Below are 12,398 nucleotides of genomic sequence, written 5' to 3' on the forward strand. Positions count from 1 at the left end.
CCTTTCTTGTGGCGCTTACAGAACATCCCCTGTTGATAGTCTGTATGCAGAGACGAACGAGCCTCCGCTGAAAGATAGAAGGGCTTCACTCACATGTGCTTATGTCCTTAGAATCAGATCACAGAAAAAACACCTCTGCTATCCAATAGTCTCAACATGCCGCTCACGAGTAATTTTCACAAATAAACCACAAGCAACGAGGCCACTGATAATGCGTTTCGAAGACATTTGCAGTGAGCTAGAAATTCTGGACACCTTGCCCGACACTGCACCAAAAAACAGGCCCCTACCCCCATGGTACAAACTTCCAAATGTCTGTGATCTCACTCTAACACGCTTCAACAAAAGCCAAACTCCTAAAGAACATATAATACAAGAATTTCGCACAATAAAAGAAAAGTACAGTAATTATACAGAGTTTTATACAGATGGATCAAAAACTTCTACTTATGTTGGCTGTGCCGTAGTTGAAGAGAACTGGGAACAAATAATTAGGCTTCCTCAGTGCGCATCAATTTTTACAGCTGAATCTTATGCTATCCTGACAGCTGTAGGAAAAATAGTGAATGAAGGCATTGGGAACAGTGTCATCTACACCGATTCGTTGAGTGTACTGACGGCTTTAAATCACAGAAATGCTGCCATGCCTCTAATCGGTGACATAATACATAATGTAAAAATGATCACAACACAAGGACATAACATAGTGTTCTGTTGGGTCCCTAGTCACGTAGGCATTGACGGCAATGAAAGAGCAGACAAATGTGCTGCACTTGCCCACAACAAATTGATTCAGAAAGCAAACATACCACATAGTGATTGCTTGAAATTAATAAAACATAAACAGATGAATAAATGGCAGTCCAGATGGCACAACCAAGAAAATAATAAGTTGCGTCTCATAAAGCCTGTACTAGGAGAATGGAAATCGAGCACACATCAACAACGTTTTATGGAAGTGATAGTATGCCGTCTTCGTATTGGACATACTCATCTTACACATAACTTTCTGCTAATGAAACATAACAAACCGACCTGTGAAGAATGCGACGAGATACTCACTGTAAACCACATTCTAATTACATGCTCAAAACTTGAGGCACTACGGAGAAAACATTTTACTATATTTTACAATCATACCATCCCATTTCATCCCACCTTGCTTTTAGGAGAAAGAGCACTTGTAAACCTAGCATCTGTTCTCAGTTTCCTAGAAGAAGGAAACTTTTTAAATAAACTATAGATTTAACATTAACCTTGCTCTTGGCGCATGATAGCCTTAGTTGCTTATGCGCCATAAAACCCAACACAACACAACACACATACAGTATGCAGCCTCAGTAACAGCCCGTAAAGGCGGCGGCGCTGGAATGTAGCAATATGGCAGACTCCAGGTATCGAAACAAATTGTGTATAGCTAGCTAAAGAAGGTTTGATGGGTGCTGGTCTATAGCTTTAAAATATATATCACTCTATTGACATATGAAGGGAATCATATAGTTGCCACTTTTTATCCTCATAGACATACAGTAGTCCAGCTAGCTAAAGGTTTGATGGGTGCTGATCTATAGCTTTAAGTATAGATATTGGTCTATAATGGCTATCTGGAGTGTAGTCTGCTGAGGCACCGAGCAGCATGCTGATCTTGCTGCTTTCTTTTAGGTCCTGCCTTTGCCGATTGCCTGCTGCCTAAGTTCACCTTGCTGTCTACCAGCTACTTGCCGCATGATCAAGGACCGAGCAGCGGACAATGCACGGTGCAACTAAGCCACGTATTTGGCCGCGTCAGCGATAACATTCGTCGCTTGATGTCCAAGGCAGCGATGACGTCAGGAGCCTGGAAGGAGCCTAAGCCTACAAAACAAAGAACCAAACGATGCTGGAGTGCAGTCTTGTGGGGCACTGATCAGCTTGCTGGTCTAGCTGCTTTCTTCTGGTAAGAGGCCTTTCAAGTGGGATGAGACGTTCTTGTCTCTGCTTCACTGGACTGCATTCCTGTATCGAAACATGCCGCCGCACAATTGCACGAATTGTTCAAAGTTGCTTGAAAACGGTCAAGACAGCGCATCATGTGCTAAATGCAAGAAAGCATACCACATCGGTAAATGTGCGGGAATGACTAAAAAAGCTGTCAAAAAATTGACATCGCGTAAAATTGACCACTGGTGTGACAGCTGTAAAAAGCAGGAATCAGATGAACAAACATCAGAAAGCAGTGACGCAGAATTCAGTGGGAAAAGGAGGGGGAAAGAAGAGTGAAATGGGTCATGTAACAAAACTGATTGAGATGGTTAGCCAAAAGATGGTTCTAGTTTTGGTCCAACTGGAGAAGCTGGAAAAAAAAGGTAGACACACAATGCACGCCAACAGCAGGAATAGAAGCCTCAATAAAACTCCGGTTGCATAAATATGACCAAGTTATGGCCACCTTGGCATGGCAAAAAAAGGATATTGTAGAACTAAAAACCACATCAGCAGAGCTGATGCAGATTTCAGAAAAGGATGCCAAAATCCCAAGACTGAAGGAAGAAGTTGATGGTTTGGTTTGTGAGGTTTAGCGTCCTAAAGCGACTCCGGCTATGAGAGACGCCATAGTGGAGGACTCCGAGCATGCTGAACAATACTCGGGGCGGAAAAATGTTGAGCTGCATGGCGTTCCCTATAATCAGGTCAAAGATCTGTACAAAGTTCTGCGGGACTGAGCGCAAAGCTATAAATAGCAACAGTCCAGCGTCACTTCCTTGAAGCTGTTCACAGGCTAAAAGAGCAGAAAGATAAGGTACCCCCAATCATTGTCAGATTTAAAGATGTAGCTGATTGTGGCAATTGGATCTCGAAGAAACATGCACTGCAGTCTGATGACATCTACATAAATGAAAACTTGACACGAGCACAAAAGAAGTTGTTTTGGCTGAGCAGACAGGAGCAAACAGCAGGGTTATAAATATGTCTGGATGCGCAGTGGGAAGGTTTTTTTGCAAGGCGGCAAGAAGGAAGTACTGCTATCAACATTGCAACGGAAAGTGATTTGGAAAAAATAAGCTAATGGCTGAGTTGATATCATTTTCTGACTGGGATTCTCACCTAAACCAGGTTTTAAAAGAAGGGTTGATGCAGGATTCAAGTTTGTTGCATGTAAACATACGTACCATAAACAAAAACTGTGATCAGCTATGTGCTTATGTAGATAGCCAGCAGAAAAAAGGTGCAATTATCCTAACAGAGGTTAACCTAGATGCAACCCAACAAAACATTTACAGCCTTGTTGGGTACTCGTTACACTTGGTGTCAAGAAAACAGAAAAGGAGGAGGAGTGATCGTTTTGTTGTAGTGATAACTGTAATCTGCTGATAAATTTTTTTAAATGTGCAAGTATTTCTGGATTCTGAATTTGCTCCCTGGCATGATTACGGACAAGCATTTACAAAACTGTTTCTCCATTCAGCATCCGGCTCTGCCAAGTAATAAAAATACAGTAGACTTGCATTAATCGTGAGATATCAGTACTGCGCAAACGCCTTCCGCGAAACTAATGGTGAAAATAACCTCCTCCTGAGTGCACTGAGCTCATACAAACATTGTGCTCCACTTAGGAAAAAAGCTGCAGCTCAAGTCGTGAAAGAACAGAGTCAAGGTTGGGTTGCATCTTTTAACCCATCGGTTTTTGCCTGTTTACACACTTTCGGATAGTTTGGTTTATGGGGTTTAACATCCCAAAGCGACTCATGCTATGAGAGAAGCTGTTGCTATGAGTTCCGAAAATTTTGACCACCTGCAGTTCTTCAACATGCACAGACATCGAATAGCACACGGGAGTCATGCTTTTCGCCTCGATCGAAATGCGGCCGATATTCAATTTGCAAGTTCCGTAGACGTTGCAGCCACCGTGCGGCCGACGAGCGAAACGATCCAGTGGTGGCTGTCAGCAGCGGGAGTTCGCGGAGTCTCTCTCCGTGCGTAGGTGGTGCGTCCATTTGAACAACTCTCTTTGTGCTTCGGTGGAAATGGAGAAAAAGTCTGGAAGTAAGCGAATGTGTAGTGTGCCGCAGTGCACAAATAGAGGTGTCATTAATCAGATTAGCCTGCACTCATTCCCCAGCGACGAACATTTGAAGAAGGAATGGGGTATAAAGCTCTAGATCGGAAAGGCCGTGACGCGGGAAATGAGTCTGCAGCGTACATTTCATAGACGACGATTTCTTCTGGAGCCGTACAGGTAGTAGATGAATTATTTTTTTGCCTTCGGTCAAATGTGAACGTGTCTGCTCGCGCGATTCATTTTTTTTTTTTTTTTTTTGTGATTGGTGTACACCTTTTGAAAATCGTTACACAGCACATGCCAGCAAGCACGCAATGTTTACATGCGGAAAGGATCCACCTGAGCTCTGCGTGTGGTACTGATAACGCATAGCTATTTCTGCTCATTTCTTGAAACAAATGGTACAATAACCAAGCTTATTCTGGTGGCAGCCGACTCGCCAGAGTGAAATTCTCTTGGCCATTGCCTCCGATGAGCTCCTCATTATTTCAACGTAATTTATTGGTTTTTTTAAGGCTGGTGATTGCCCAACACTTTGTACAGTCGAACCCAGATATATCGAACTCGAAGGGAATTGCGAAATAGTTCGATATATCAATAATTCGATATACAAAAATCGGCTTGTGACGGCATTACGATGCGAAAAAACGATACCGTATTTGTCGCGTAATGAACCCACTCGCATAATGAACCCACCCTCCACTTTTGCACCCGAGAATTTGAAAAAAAAATGCGTTAAGGCCAGCTCGCTCACATGCAAGCGATTGAGCGATCTCAGCGACAGAGCGAAAAATTTCAAACTTGTTGGAACTGCGTCCCTCTTGCCGCTTGAGCCACTGGGACAGCCCAATACAAGGTTTCTGTGTCCCTGCGGCAGAAATCGCGAGCGTTTTCGCTTGCATGTCGATGGCGCGCGTCACTGTTTCGGTCGTCGCATCCGCAGCTTTCATGGCAGTGTGCCAAGGTGCTGCGCAGCGATAACGTCAGGGCGCGTCTTTTTATAGCTCCTCCGGTGGCGGGAAGCGAACTTGGCAGAGTGCCCGTGATGGCTTGATTGCACAAGCCTGGTTCGATTTATCACGCCGCGCTTGGGGCGGTCGTCATGATCGCAGCAGCAGACCGCGTGCTTTCGTTGATTCATACATGCAAAGATAAACGGCTCCCGCCAAAAAAAAAAAAGCCAGCCGCCATATCTTACGCCGTACAGCACAACGATAAGAAAGGATGACAAAAAAATAAAAAACAAATAAAAAAAACAACAGAGAGCTGCCACAACGTTCGTAGGCGCCATAGCCACGCTGGAGAAAGCGTCCGATGTCTGTCTGAAAACGGGCTGAGCTGGCTTGGCGCATGCGTAGCGCGTGCTGAAGGAGAGAGATAGCTCGGCAAAAGAATGGGCACACCCACGCACATGGCTTGCAAACGTCATGTGTTGGCGTGCAGGAAAGATGCGCGCGCCTTTGGGGAATGGGTGCGGCACCGTACAGAACTGTCCCCTCTCATTCCTTCAGCGCGTGGCTTGAAAACGTCACGCGGCAAACGGCCAAGGGTGACGCGATCGTCTTTGGGGAAGGCACACTTTGCGTGGTGCGGAGTTCGATATATCGAACGACCGGTGAAATTGAGTTCGATATATGTCGCGGCTTTCCTATACTTTTACATGGAATTTTCAAGGGGATATTCCATGAGTTCGATATAACCAAAATTCGATATATCCGGGTTCGACTGTAGTACTATAGTGATGAGTTCGAAAGTAATCGCTTGAGCTCGAGTGCTGTGTAGAGCGCCTAGCATTTAGTGGGACTTGCATTTCCACACACTGCGCCATGAGAGCATATGCAGTCACTTTCATCACTTTTCTCGGCTATGGAGGAGTTCACTCACGCAACTCGGTGCAACCGAAAGCGCAAGCAGCGACCAGTAATTTTTTTTTTCTGAGTGCTTAGAAGCGGCCCGCAGACCGCTTGAAGGTCTAGTCTAGTCTTTGACCGTGAAGCTGCACGAGTGTCCTGTTTCAAACTACACAGTTTACTGCTACTAAGCTATTCCAGGAGAATCATGGGCAGGGAAAAGCAAAACGGCTCATCAGTTCGCCGGCCAAAGCAGTGAATTTGATGCGAGTGCCATGAGAATTGCAGCTTTTATCGGCTGGCAGCGCTTGAGCGCTATTTCTTTTATTGCCATTTATGGAAGTCACCAATTTTTTATACATTTTGTGTAACCCAGCAGAAGCAATTTTGTGTGACTATTGACAAGTTCTAACGACTTCTGACACGTGGATAGTGTAACAACTGAACGATGTCTTTTAACAAATGTGTAATTTGCATTTTGCAACACAGACCCAAAGGTATGGACACCTGTTTGGAAGAGGTTGAAGACTGCCATCCCGCCACAGTGCCTGCCATTAAAGGGCCATGACCGCCTTGATGCATCTAGATCTCAAGCATCAACAGCCCGTTCTGCATGAGCTGCTGCCAGGGTTTGTCGAAGTTTTTGATTTTAATCATGTTCATTTCTTGGATAACATTTCTTTTGCCTTATTTAACATAAGCAAACAATTATGAGCGCCTAATGAGCTGCAGATTACTGCACCTGTTAAAAATTATGATACTGATTGCTGTCATTGCAATTGATATTGCAATAAGCAGAATTCCTGGTTCATAAGAAATTTGTATATTTGTACTTTTAGAGGTTTCCCCCAAAGACAAAAGCATTACGAAGCTCAATTTTTCACCACTCAAGCCAGAAGAAGGAGAAAACGGTCGAGAAGAGGATGTGCAGGTAATCTTTCTGTTGTAATTTTGCATGAAAATGGAGAGAGAAAATGCCACCTCTTTTTAGTATTGCTCAATAATTACTGTGAGCATGAGGCTATGTAATCCCGCTCAAGTACATCTGGAGTAGTGTATGTGATACATTCCTTTCAGGGTCTCATATTTTTTTTCCCATACAGATGCCCGAGGACGCACAGCAGATGCTGTCAGGTGGAGGCTTCTCTGACGATGCAACAACCAGATCAGTACCTGCAGAGAGATGCTATTGATGCTCTCCTAGCACTTTCAGTGTGGAATGCCCAAAATGACAAGAGAGTACAGGTTAACACCGATTCTTTCACTAAAAAGACTAAGCTTGTAGAACTGCTAGTTGCAGATTCTGCTGTACAGGCATTTACAGGTGTAGCAACAATGCCCAGCCTTCTCTCCATATCAAACGAGGTAGCTCTTCTAGACACAACAGTTAGCGAGATGACTGTGTTTGTACTGGTTGTCCTCGTCTGTTCGCTTGAAGACCTGCCTGTGATTCGCATGTCTTGCCACATTGTTTGCAATGAGCAAGACAACTATCCACAGACTTTTTTATTCTACTGTGCGCAGTCTTGCAGCTGTACTTGAGGCTACAGTACCATGGCCCACAAAGAATGAAATCTCAAAGAACTTGCCACGTTGTTTCGAGGCTTACAAAGAAGTGCGTGTGGTGCTGGATTGCACAGAAATTAAAATTGAAAAGTCCCACTCCTCTTCATGTCGGATTTTGACATATTCCCACTATAAAGGATGCCACACAGCAAAAGTGCTCATAGGTGTTTCGCCAGGTGACATGATAACGTTTGTCAGCAATGGCTCTGGCGGCAGGGCCTCGGATAAAGCATGTGTGCAGAAGTCTGACGTTCTAACGAAACTAAACAGCTATGAGGATGGCGTCATGATTGACAAAGGTTTCAAAGTAGATGACATGTGAGCGGCCTAGGACTGAGGGTTGTGCAGTCTCCTTTTTTTCACCACCAAGCACAGTTCTCAGCAGAAGATGCTAAGAAAACAATCAGTATTACTAGGGCACGTTTGCATGATCAACGGGCTATTCAAAGGATGAAAGTTTTTAAAGTGCTGAAAGGTCCTGTCCCATGGGAAATGGTGGGCGTACTTGATCAAATGTTTGTCATAATAGCAGGGATAGATAACCTGTCTGCCCCAATACTGGCCGAGGAGAGATTCGTCAATGGTAATTGGCTGTAACGATGATGCTTGCGTTGTGCATGCATCTGAAAATGTGATTTGCTACTTATATTTATGTAGCACCACGCCTTCACTTGCACCACATATGACTGTGTAATACTGATCTATACGGTAGGACATGCAGTGGTCACTGATCTGCACCAGGAAAGGGATAAGTAGAAAAATAAGGTTATGTTGAGGCACATTTGGCAAGTACTATCAGATCATGAACTACAGGCTATGAGTATCTGTCAAGAAAGTATGTAATAGCTGTACCTTACCAGTACTCGCCTGTGGTACAGAAACGGGAAGGCTTACAAAAAGATTTCAATTTAAATTGGTAACCCTTTCCTGCCCGCACACAACCATCCCGATAAATAACATTTTTTTCCTGCTATTATTTGTTTGTGTGGGCTTCTCAACTTACCTCCATCATCAAAGAATGCAAATATTTACTTCATCATGTTCAAAATGAACCCACACTTATGTGTGGGCTGGGCTTTTATTAGTACGATATTCAGTACAATGAAAGAAATGAGTGCATGTGATTTTGCACCCCTCAACTGGGGTATGGAATGCTTTAAAGCAGTTCCTCCGCTTGTCAAACAAAGGTAGACATCACACTTCGTACAACGCGTGCGACTTCTTGACAAGCAGCCAGGCTGCCTGCAACACCTAGCATTCTTGATAGGGTCAACCACTGGAAAATGATCAAACCCATCTGTGCGCTTGTCCACACCAGGAATTCTTGCCACCCTGATGGCTTTGCCAGCTTGCTTGTCGTCAATGAAATCGCCATCAGCACTACCAGACCTGCACCGTTTTGGTGATGCACATAGTGCTTCACCAATAGCCAGACAAAAATCCACAAGCTCCATTACTTCACTTCGCTTGAAGTTGTTTCCACTGCAGTCCGCTCGATACTCCATCCAGGCGTTCACAATGGCCAAGTCCACCATGTGGAGACTGACTTTCAGAGTCCATTTCTTTGTTTTGATCGATATGCAGTAGTATTCCATTAGCTGGTCCCAAACATCAACCCCTCCCATGAATGAGTTGTACCTGCGGACAGCTGCCGGTGAAGGAGCGTCAATATATTCCTTCATTTTCTTGGACCAGCGCTTCACTGTTTCAACTGGACTTGCACCAATCCATGTAGAAGCAATAGTAAAGGACTTACTATCTTTCCATTTCACAACAACCACCTTTCCATCGGCTCTTGCGAATTCTTGGGAGTCACCTTGCTTCATCGCCGCGTCACTTTTGAAATGAACATTTCTGACACGGTTTAACATGATAGTACCTGTTCCGTCAATGCCCTTCTCGATCAGTGCATCCAAAAGTGGAATGGTAGTAAAATACCTATCGAAGTAGACAGATGACTCCTTTGGCAGTGTTTGCACAAGCCTGAGGACAACGTTTGGACCAAGTCCAAGAGCAGTACCTGCAAGGGGTGTTAATTTCCCTTGGTAGACTTCAAAGTCCATCACCAGTCCAGCAGAAGTAGTTAAAACTAAAGTTTTTCAAGCCAAGTGGCCTTGGCTTTCCCTTTACATACTGTCGAGGAGAGCACCTACCAGTGAACGGAATGATCTGTTCATCATTGGAGTAACTGGCAGGTGTTCTCTGTAGCTCGAGGCAGCGGTTACGTACAGCATCAATGATTGGCTGCACTTTCCACAGTCGGTTCTCTGTTGGATTCTCCGGAGGTGTTTCGGTATCCACAAAATGTAGGCATGTTCGCAGGGTTTTAAATTGCTCACGCGACATCACGTCGGTCACTTGTTCCACCTTGTAGCTCCTCCGCCAATACATGTGGATATTTGGAAGGCGGATGCAACCCATGATAACATGCATACCAAACAGTTGGCGGATTTTCTGCGAGGTCGCCTTCAGTATTTTGCTTGTGGTTGACAAGCAGTAATTACTAGTTTTCTCTGAAGCGTCTTCAAAGAAAGGCTCATCAAAGTACTGCGAAAAGTACTGAAGCGGCGTACGCACGTTGGGCAGGACATTCTGATCATCATCACAGGGAGCTCGCAACTTCTCCTGAAAAGTCTCCTCCTTCCACTCGACCTTGCCTGGTGGCTGATTTTGTGCTGCAGATGATGAACTCTGCATGGTCACGACTGTAGCATCATCACGCAATGCCTCACTTTGTTCATCTTCGTCATCACTGCTTGCAACTTGGCGCTCGGGTAACTCCCAGTCTGGGTCGTCGTCGTCACTAATGCATTCAATATCAGAAGATTCCAACATGTTCAAAATTTCTTCCATGTCATCTTCATTTCCTGGATTGAAGATCCCTGGAGAACAAATGTAAAACAATATTAGCAAGCGCCAACCATTTCTCCTCGCAAAAAAAAAACGACTTTAAAAGAGCAAGCGGCTAGCGTTCGATGGCTGCGTTCCGAGAGCTCCCTAGTCACATCTGCCCAACCCACACGTATGAGTGGGTGGCACATCGCGAAGCCCTCGCTAGTTGTTTTCGGCGCAATCATGCCTATTTCTTTTACAGATGTATTCTTTGATGAATCAGTAAGCATATTTTATAATGACATTGCCTTACAAACGCGAATAATCAATACTATCAGCTACTTACGTCTCTGTGCCGGCGGCCGCTTGCTCCGGCTGGGTTGCGCCATCTTTAAAATGCTGCGGTGGTCCCCCTGGAGGCTCGTTTGCGAACTAGCCATATTGGTTAATTGAGGGAAACCCCCACAAACGTGGTGGTTGGGCTGGAATGTGCGTGGGGCGTGCAAAGTAGCCGGAAAAAAAAAATTTTCTGCACCCACACGTATGTGTGGGCAGGGCAGGAAAGTTGGTAAGCGTAATGTTGAGCCATGAAGTGCCAAATGGGAAAGGGAACAAATTCATTAATGGCATTCTTGTAGAAATCATGAGGAAATGTGCATGGACAAGTCACATAAAGTAAAAGCAAGATAATAGATGGTCTTCAAAGGAAACAATGGATTCTAAGGGAAGGCAAGCATAGCAAAGGGGGTTGAGGGGGGGGGGGGGGGCAGGATGAGATTATAGGAAGTTTGCAGAGATCAAATGAGTGCAGCTGGCACAGGACTCTGGGACTTTAAGTCTGTAACCCTCACTACTAAATTGGAAGCTATACAGAATAATACAGCGCTATTTGTAACTAGCTCATATCATATAAACACTATAGCCACTAACCACAAATTACCCAAGAAGTAGTGTTGACAAATGACAAGGAATTCTGTAGTGCACTGAGCCAACATTTTTATTATTTGTGCAATAAGAAACTGACTGTTGCTTTCGGAAGTGTATTTTGATGTCTCTTCTTTATGTGTGAAATTATTTTCTTGATTTCAAGTTTAGCTCTGTACTGCTTCACATTTGTTGAATGATACCCTGCTCCCTTAGCCATTGTTCGTGCTTTCTCTCTCTGTAACACCCCCACAACAATGCCATCAAGTGATTTTTACTACCTGAATGAATAAATAAATTGGAAGGTTATGGAAAATGCCTTCCTTTGTCTTCAGTGGGTATGGCTGGTGGTGATGAAAATAAAGACTACACACATTGTGCAGAGTTCCGAAAATTACTTATTGTACATCAAATTTGCAACATAGTGTCCAGCCAAGTAGTATTGAAAAGTTTAATGGTCACTACTTTTTTGGGCGTTCTATACAGATCTCTACAGTAGCCAAAGTAGTCAGGACCGTAATGAGATTGGCGGTAGGGAAAAACAGTCAGACGTTCCACCAGTGACGAAGGACGAGGTCAAGAAAGCACTAGAAACTATGAAAAGGGGGAAATCAGCTGGAGAGGATCAGATAACTACAGATTTGCTGAAGGACGGGGGGGATATCGTGCTAGAAAAACTGGCCACCCTGTATACGCAGTGCCTGGTGTCATCGACGGTACCGGAAGCATGGAAGAATGCAAACATTATCCTCATTCACAAGAAAGGGGACTCTAAGCACCTTAAAAATTACAGACCAATCAGCTTACTGTCTGTTACGTATAAGGTATTTACTAAAGTAATCGCTAATAGAATCAGGACAACCTTAGACTGCAATCAAGCAAAGGATCAAGCAGGGTTTCGGAAACGGTACTCTACTATCGATCATATTTATACCATCAATCAGGTGATAGAAAAATGCGGGGAATATAACCAGCCCTTATACATAGCATTCATTGATTACGAAAAAGCATTTGACTCAGTTGAAACCTCGGCGGTGATGCAGGCATTGCGAAATCAGGGGGTAGACGAGCCGTACGTGAAAGTGCTGGAAGATATATATAGTGGCTGCACAGCAACCATAGTTCTGCATAAAGAAAGTAACAAAATTCCCATAAAGAAAGGTGTTAGGCAAGGAGACACAATCTCC

At 44.3% G+C, this 12,398-nt stretch overlaps 1 long non-coding RNA gene across 1 annotated transcript in view; it reads left to right on the forward strand.

The window, feature by feature from the left end:
• The window catches only part of LOC146196203 (uncharacterized), a 97,002-nt gene extending 85,407 nt beyond the window's left edge, over positions 1-11,595 (forward strand). Inside the window, exons 5-8 of the long non-coding RNA XR_014706095.1 lie at positions 1,663-1,936; positions 6,379-6,528; positions 6,729-6,820; positions 6,993-11,595. This is a non-coding gene — a long non-coding RNA (uncharacterized LOC146196203). The remainder of the gene's footprint in view (positions 1-1,662; positions 1,937-6,378; positions 6,529-6,728; positions 6,821-6,992) is intronic.
• Positions 11,596-12,398: the final 803 nt, after the last annotated feature.

Source organism: Amblyomma maculatum, chromosome 3, assembly GCF_055883805.1.
Source record: "Amblyomma maculatum isolate TAMU_Amacu chromosome 3, ASM5588380v1, whole genome shotgun sequence".
Taxonomy (NCBI): Eukaryota; Metazoa; Arthropoda; class Arachnida; order Ixodida; family Ixodidae; genus Amblyomma; species Amblyomma maculatum.